This window comes from Trematomus bernacchii, unplaced genomic scaffold, assembly GCF_902827165.1.
Source record: "Trematomus bernacchii unplaced genomic scaffold, fTreBer1.1, whole genome shotgun sequence".
In the NCBI taxonomy this organism is placed as follows: Eukaryota; Metazoa; Chordata; class Actinopteri; order Perciformes; family Nototheniidae; genus Trematomus; species Trematomus bernacchii.
The window spans coordinates 466362-473797 of NW_022987695.1; the positions used below are offsets into that span (position 1 = coordinate 466362).

The 7436-nt window shown below is 45.4% G+C and overlaps 2 long non-coding RNA genes across 2 annotated transcripts; both read right to left on the reverse strand.

Annotated features, from left to right (window-relative positions):
- Nucleotides 1-1155: 1155 nt before the first annotated feature.
- Nucleotides 1156-2692, reverse strand: LOC117489234. Its single transcript, XR_004556587.1, has 3 exons — nt 2522-2692; nt 2411-2439; nt 1156-1906 (listed from the first exon to the last, which is right to left on the reverse strand). It is a non-coding gene; the product is annotated as an uncharacterized LOC117489234 (long non-coding RNA).
- Nucleotides 2693-3393: 701 nt separating this feature from the next.
- Nucleotides 3394-4050, reverse strand: LOC117489235. Its single transcript, XR_004556588.1, has 3 exons — nt 3998-4050; nt 3596-3856; nt 3394-3472 (listed from the first exon to the last, which is right to left on the reverse strand). It is a non-coding gene; the product is annotated as an uncharacterized LOC117489235 (long non-coding RNA).
- Nucleotides 4051-7436: the final 3386 nt, after the last annotated feature.

Sequence of the window (7436 nt, forward strand, 5' to 3'; positions counted from 1 at the left end):
GGTTCCTGTCCGGCCGATACTGGGTCCTGCCCGGCCTCCGGAGCTGTCCCGTCGGCGCCTTCCTGCCCGGCCTCCGGAGCTGTCCCGTCGGCACCTTCCCTGCCGGCCTCCGGAGCTGTCCGTCGGCGCCTTCCTGCCCGGCCTCCGGAGCTGTCCCGTCGGCGCCTTCCTGCCCGGCCTCCGGAGCTGTCCCGTCGGCGCCTTCCTGCCCCGGCCTCCGGAGCTGTCCCGTCGGCGCCTTCCTGCCCGGCCTCCGGAGCTGTCCCGTCGGCGCCTTCCTGCACGGCCTCCGGAGCTGTCCCGTCGGCGCCTTCCTGCCCGGCCTCCGGAGCTGTCCCGTCGGCGTCTTCCTGCTCGTCCTCCGGAGTTGTCCCGTCGGCACCTTCCTGCCCGGCCTCCGGAGCTGTCCCGTCGGCGCCTTCCTGCCCGTCCTCCGGAGCTGTCCCGTAGACGTCTTCTTGTTCGCCCTCGAGCCCGGCTCCCTGAGTGCCGCGGTCTTCGCCCTCGAGCCCGGTCTCCTGAGTACCCCAGCCGTGGTCTTCGCCCTCGAGCCCGGCCTCCTGACTCTCCCAACCACTGCCTTCGCTCTCATGCCCGGGTCCCTGAGTTCGCCCGCTGTGGCCTTCGCCCCTTTTTGGACTCTGCCTTGCTCCCGGGCCGTCCGCCCGGGACCCCTTCCGGGCCCGTCCTCCGGACCCCCTCCACCCACCCTGTTGGTCCTGGTTGTGCGTCCCTCCTCCAGACCCCCTCCACCCACCCTGTTGGTCCTGGTTGTGCGTCCCTCCTCCAGACCCCCTCCACCCACCCTGCTGGAATGTTTTGGACTTTTTGGGACTTTTTGGGACGTCTGGGATCCGTCCCTTGAGGGGGGGGTACTGTTACGATCTGTCTGTGTTGGGTTTTGTCTTGTCTTTTTCTGTCTTTGGTTTCCTGTTTTGTTTTGAAAAGTGTTCACCCCTGTCCTGCCTGATTGCCCGATTGTGTTCACCTGGTGCCCCTGTGTTTTCTCCTCCCTCCTCACCTGTGTCTTGTTTGTGTGATTGGTCTTGTGTGTATTTTAGTTCTGGTTTTTCTGTCTGTCATTGTTGGTTCATTGTTTGTAGTTGACTGTGTGTCACAGGGTAGTGTTCTGTGTTTCTACTTTGTACCTTGGAATAAAGGATTATTCTTGGAAATCTGCATTTGGGTCCTGCCTGCTTACTCAACCCTGACATATACAGCATGAACATGTGCTACAGTTACAGTAGGCAGTACAGGTATAATAATGTAGGTGTAAGGACATGTAATGCTAATTATAAGACATTTTATGAATCATTAATTGCAACAACCATTAAAATCTTTTCTTAAAATTGATTGAACCAAGTTTGACTGATAGTCCCAGAGAGCACAATGAAAAAAATATAGATTAGGGATCATTTTACAATTTAGATATTTTGTGAATTCAACCCAACACTTGTATGTATGAACATGTGCAGCAGTTACAGTAAGAAGTGAATATATAAGAATAAAATATATACTGTAAGTACAAGCAATGCTGATAATAATACATTATTATACAGAATAAACAGCTGAAAGTTTAAGTTTTAAGTTTAAGCACTATGTATTGGAATGTGAGAGCATAATTAAAGGATGTAAAATCAGAAATGAATGAATATAATAAGCTATGTTTCCTATCATATGGAGGTGAGTTTCTGAAGGGCCTCTCATGGGGCTCAGGTGTTCTCAGTCATCAGAAATGTTAAAATGATCTCATGGTTCTCCTGTTTTCTCCTGTAGAATATGAGGAGGTGATGTTTGACAGCAGTGGGCTCTGAGGGGAGTTGTTGATCAGTCACACAGAGGCAGAAGACCCTCCATCGTTTTCATAGTTCACCTCATCTTCATCTTCATCTTCATCAATCTGCTCCTGTCAACATGGAACAGAGACATGGTAAAAACACAGAGCAGAGCTGGGATGTAACTAAGTACATTTAATCAGGTTCTGTACTTAAGTACATATTTTTGAAGGACTTTACTTGAGTATTTCCACTCGTCACGATCTGTCAGTTTTTTCCTGTTTTCTGTTTATTTTCCACAATATATTTCTAGACCGACTGGAACATTGGTTGGGACTTTCGGCAACAGTTCTACATTGGTTTGAATCCTACTTAAAGGACAGGTAACTACACATCTCAGTGGACAAATATGACATGTGGGGTTCCTCAGGGCTTTGTCTTGGGGCCTCTCCTCTTTATCATCTACATGCTACCACTGGCTGCATTTAATGTAATTGAAAGCATTATAAAGAGCTGTTGATTCAACTACATGGTCACTTTGAAGCATCCTTATTGAGCATTTATTTCATTTTGTTGCTGTTTTCTGTTATTTTGGTTAATGAACACACATTTAATTATGCAATGTTCAAACTCACCATGTTTTCTTCCGTCTGTGCTTTGCTCCCTGAAAAAAAGGACAAAACAAGTTGATATTAGATTTCACCTTTATTTATATATTTTTTATCTCATCTGTGAAAATCTCTCACCTTTAGCTCTTGTCCACATGTTGACTGTAACCACGGTGATGATGAGAGCTGCTAAACCCACAGTCACGATGATGAGCCTCAAGCGACCTGGAAAAGAGAAGTTAGAAGAGTTGGTACCACTTTACAATAAGACTACCCTTATAAAGGATTCATAAAGGGTTTATAATTAGGTTATGAATTAGGTTGTAAAGACTTTATTAATCATTAAGAGCCATTTATAAACCAGTTCTAACATAGTGTTCATACATCAACACAGGCTCACTATTTGGCAAGATGACTAAGCCTGATATTGACTACTTAGCGAGAATCAACTCAGTGAGCAACAGATACCAAGCATGCTGGCTGATGAAAGGAGACGAAGTAAGCTAGGTAGCCAATATAAGACTTAGCAGTAGAGATACATGTGGGCTCACTATTAGACAAGCAACCGGTCACAGTTGCCCTGTTTATCTCATGTCTTATAAAATCTTATTAATGATTTATAAAGTGTTCACAACCTAATTAATAAATGAATCACAAACTATTCGTAAACCCTTTATAAGGGTAGTCTTATTGTAAAGTGGTACCAAAGAGTTCAATATAGTCAGAGGTTTTTATCTCTTTATCTCTAAAATCTGAATGAACAAAATGTGTCTTGGCTGTTTGATGCTTCCTCGTCACCTTCACACAGGGACACGTACAGAACATACAGATACAAACACAAGTTATTTATAATCCAGACAGTTCTTCTTTTTTATCTACATAAAATGTTACCTTTATAAACTATGTTGTATCTGAGTCCACTCCTTCTCCTCTTCAGTACATCCAGGTGTGTATATACTGCATGTGTGCATGTCTTTTCTAACTGGGAATGTATATTTTCTGTTCTCTCTCTACCTTTATTGTTGTCCTCTTGTTCTGTTTGTGTTGTTGGTGTTGTTGGTGTTGTTGTTGCTGGATTTTTGTCCTCACCTAAACAGATGAACAAAACTTAACAAACTATTCCATTTTAATCGTCCATAAAATAAACAAATATTGAAGTTTGTTTTTTTACACCAGTAAGAAGTGACTTTAAACAGATCATCATGTTCTCACCTGAGGTCTGAGGACTGAAGGTCTGCACGTTGGCACCATCTCTTACTTCTCAAGTAAACAACTCAAACCTTGTTGTGTAACTAAAAAGAGAAGTCAGAAATGTCACAGAGGCAGAGCAGGAAGACTGTGATGTCTTTATATCTCTGTGATCTTTATCCACATCTTGATCTTGAAGCAGCCACTTCACTGTGAGTCTACAGTCTCCATATGGCACCACAGAGCAGTGTAACGTCACCTCATCATTGTCCTGATGTTCAGTCACTGAAGATGGAGATATTGTGAGAGAAAAGACAACCACAATATGTAACAACATTTAAATGTACTTCATCACTGTAATCATCATAATTATTGGAATGTTTCAGTATAGAGACAGTTTGAAAACATTATGATGTAAATACTCACTGGTAACAACAGACAGATCAACACGAGAGCCTGAACCTTGTTGTTGTCCTGATCTGAACTGTCTGCAGAAGTAAAAACCAGCATCCTCCTCTGTGACCTTCTTTATAACCAGAGAACATTTCTCTGTAACTCTCAGTCTGTCTGGTTTAGCTTTGCTATCGTTGTGAACAGGGGCGTCGCCTGGACCTGAAAACATTCGGGGCTTAGCACACAGTGGCGGCGGCACGACAGTGGCATTTTTTACTGCAACACTCCCCACATGCGCACACACACAGTACACCCGCGACTGTTACAATGAAGGCTCGATAATCAGCTCACGGCATATAGGCAGGGGTAAAGTGGTATTTTTTATGAGTGGGGGGCAGACCTCACCTCCTCTAGGGGGGTCCGGGGGGATGCTCCCTCGGGAAGATTTTTTTTTAAATATTGAAGTTAAAAGCATCAATCTGGTGCACTTTGAGAGCAAAATGAAGAGATCTTTGGATACCTCTCTCAACACCCATATGAAGCAGAATTGGAAACAGATGTACTTTTTCTTTATGGATATTTTACTAATCACTCCCCTTTTAAACTCTATTCTTGTTTTACTGCCATATAGTATTTCATACCTGTTTTTCCTTTATTCTCTTATTTTCTTAATAACTATAATGATCATATGAAGGTGTGCCGCGGAAATAATCTTTTGAACAATTTGTGACCAAACCGTTTGAGACCCACTGAGATAACTTAGACTAAAGTTAAGTATCTAAACACTCAGAGAGTCCTTTAGCTCACCTGAGTCTCTCAGTCTGAGAGGAGAGGACTCTCCTCCAGCTTCTTGTGGAACAAACAGCTCCTTATGTCCGTTAGTGCAGCTAGCTAACCAGATGCTAACAACACGGTCCATGCTGGCACCGGGCACCGGTCCCTCCCTCCCCCTCTCTTCCTCTCTCTCTCTCTATCACACTAAATGCGCTATTGCCACACACACACAGAGCCGAGCTTGAATGACACAAGCACACGTTTATTTCCATGCAACTCTCTGATTGGTCTGGTGTCATGCCTCTGTTGCATTCACTGAACACGGGAAATTACAGTGCTGCCGTCCTCTCTTGTGTCATGATGAGGTTCACGTAAAGCACGGTTAATGTATTATATTATTGAGGGAGAATTGTCCGGGGCTACAGAAAAAACATTCGGGGCTAAAGCCCCGGATGCCCAGGCCAGGCGACGCCACTGGTTGTGAATCTGTCCGTCTTCAAACAGCGTCACTGCTGCTGGGCTTCTTGAATCAATGAAGAGCCAGAGAGTCCTCTCACACTTATCCTGATCATCTATCACATTGTCAAAAGGCAAAGTGACTTAATCTCCAGCTCTGACAATACGGGAGTAAGGTTTCACATCTGCAGCTGTTGGGGGGAAAAAGCAGAAAGAAATATAGACGTCATAAATGCTGACAGAATAATAATGTATTATATAAAAAGGTAAAGAGTTAGAGTTCTGGTTGATCTGTTTAATGAATCATTTAACGACACATTCAAACCAGAGTTAATTACAGATCCACATAACTAACTGAAGTGTTCATAGTGAGTGTGACGATCACTTTAAAGCAGTGGTCGCCAACCAGTCGATCGCGATCGACCGTGTGGTGCGGGTAGATCGCGACTGTTAAAAAAAAAAGTAACAAAAGAAATTAAAATAAAATAAAAATAATAATGTTTGAAAAATAAGTTTTTAGATGTAAACCTATCATCCACCACCCCGTTTGCAGGTGCCACTTGATTGACGTATATTTTAGACACCTCAATAATATAATACATTAACCGTGCTTTACGTGAACCTCATCATGACACAAGAGAGGACGGCAGGAAGGCAATTTCCCGTGTTCAGTGAATGCAACAGAGGCATGACCAGACCCGGCGGCAGACATACGTCTCTGGGCGGGCATTTGATTTACCAGGGCGGGCCCACCCCGAAATTTACATTTCCTGGGAAATCATAATTGTCAACGGGGGAGGGCTGTTACGCTCGAGATTTGTCAACGGGGGGGGTGAGGGAGGCGCTCGTGAATTGTTGTTACGGAAACAGAGGGGTTTGAGGTTGCCATAAGGCTGTTGACGGTCTTATTATAGGCTAAATCCATTGGTTGGTTTTGTGGCACATTTGTAACGCTGTGCCAACTTGGGCAAGCACAGGCAAACTTGAGGAGCGCACACAGGGTGGAGAGGTGGAGTGAGGTTGAGCGATGGAGAGAAAGGGAGAGAGAGAGATTGAGCGAGGCAGGCAGAGAGCGTGTGCAGCGGTCTGCTTGCGCACAGAGCAGGAGTTTGTGAGAGAGCCGTCTTGAGAGTCAATTTCTCTTCAAAATATAATTGATTGCCAGCCTCCCTTGTCCCTGGCTGGCTTGCTAGCTTGTTGGTAACATAACTGATTTCTTCTAATGTGGCTGCATCTGGCGCTGAGTTGCCATATTCCTTTCATGAACCACTTCCTGATATCCATTGTTGCAGATAAATATAAATGATAATAGCCAAACTAACCAACAAGAGTAAACTGACAGGCTGCTGTGCCGCATCTCACTCAAAAACCCACACGACTCAACCCAGCGAAAAAATAGTCTCGCGCGCAGCCTTTCATTCAGAATTTCATAGCAAAATACAAAAATGATATTAAACTAATCTTTCAACAGTTTAAAACAAAAATCAATATTAGGACAAAGCCCTACAAATAACAACAATAAACATAATAATAAAACAATTAAAATGTTGTATTGCCCTGATTAAAACAGCGGGCCCAAATCCTGGATGGGCGGGCCCGGCCCCATGGGGCCCGCCCATGACGCCGGGTCTGGGCATGACACCAGACCAATCAGAGAGTTGCATGGAAATACACGTGTGCTTGTGTCATTCAAGCTCGGCTCTGTGTGTGTGTGGCAGAGATGGAGTACTCGAGTCCTGGACTCGGACTCGAGTGCCGATTTTCGGGACTCGTGACTCGACTCGGACTCGCGCACTGATTGACGCGACTCGGACTTGGACTCGTGAATTCTCGCGCACGATGACTTGGACTGGACTCGGACTCGTGAATTATCGCGTACGCTGACTTGGACTCGGACTCGGACTCGTGAATTTTTCCCCCCATGACGACTTGGACTCGGACTCGAGCAAGTTTTCTATGGAGTCTGATGTCCTCTATCCTGGCGTGTGCACCGGCTGCGAGGCGAGTTCATGTACTGGGCCCCGCTATTCCAGTCTAATGGCGCAGTTCCACTACAGCGCGGAGCTCGCTTTAAGCGTGCCGTGTCGTGCCGTGCCCGTTTTTGGTTGCGCTTCCACTAGGCCTAGTTCCGGCCCGGCCCGGCCCGGGGCCACTTTTTCACGTCTTTTCTGGCCCGAGAAAATTGTGGTTCTATCAAGGCCAACAAACAGGGCTAAGTCGGGCTGAGTATGCTAAACTAGAG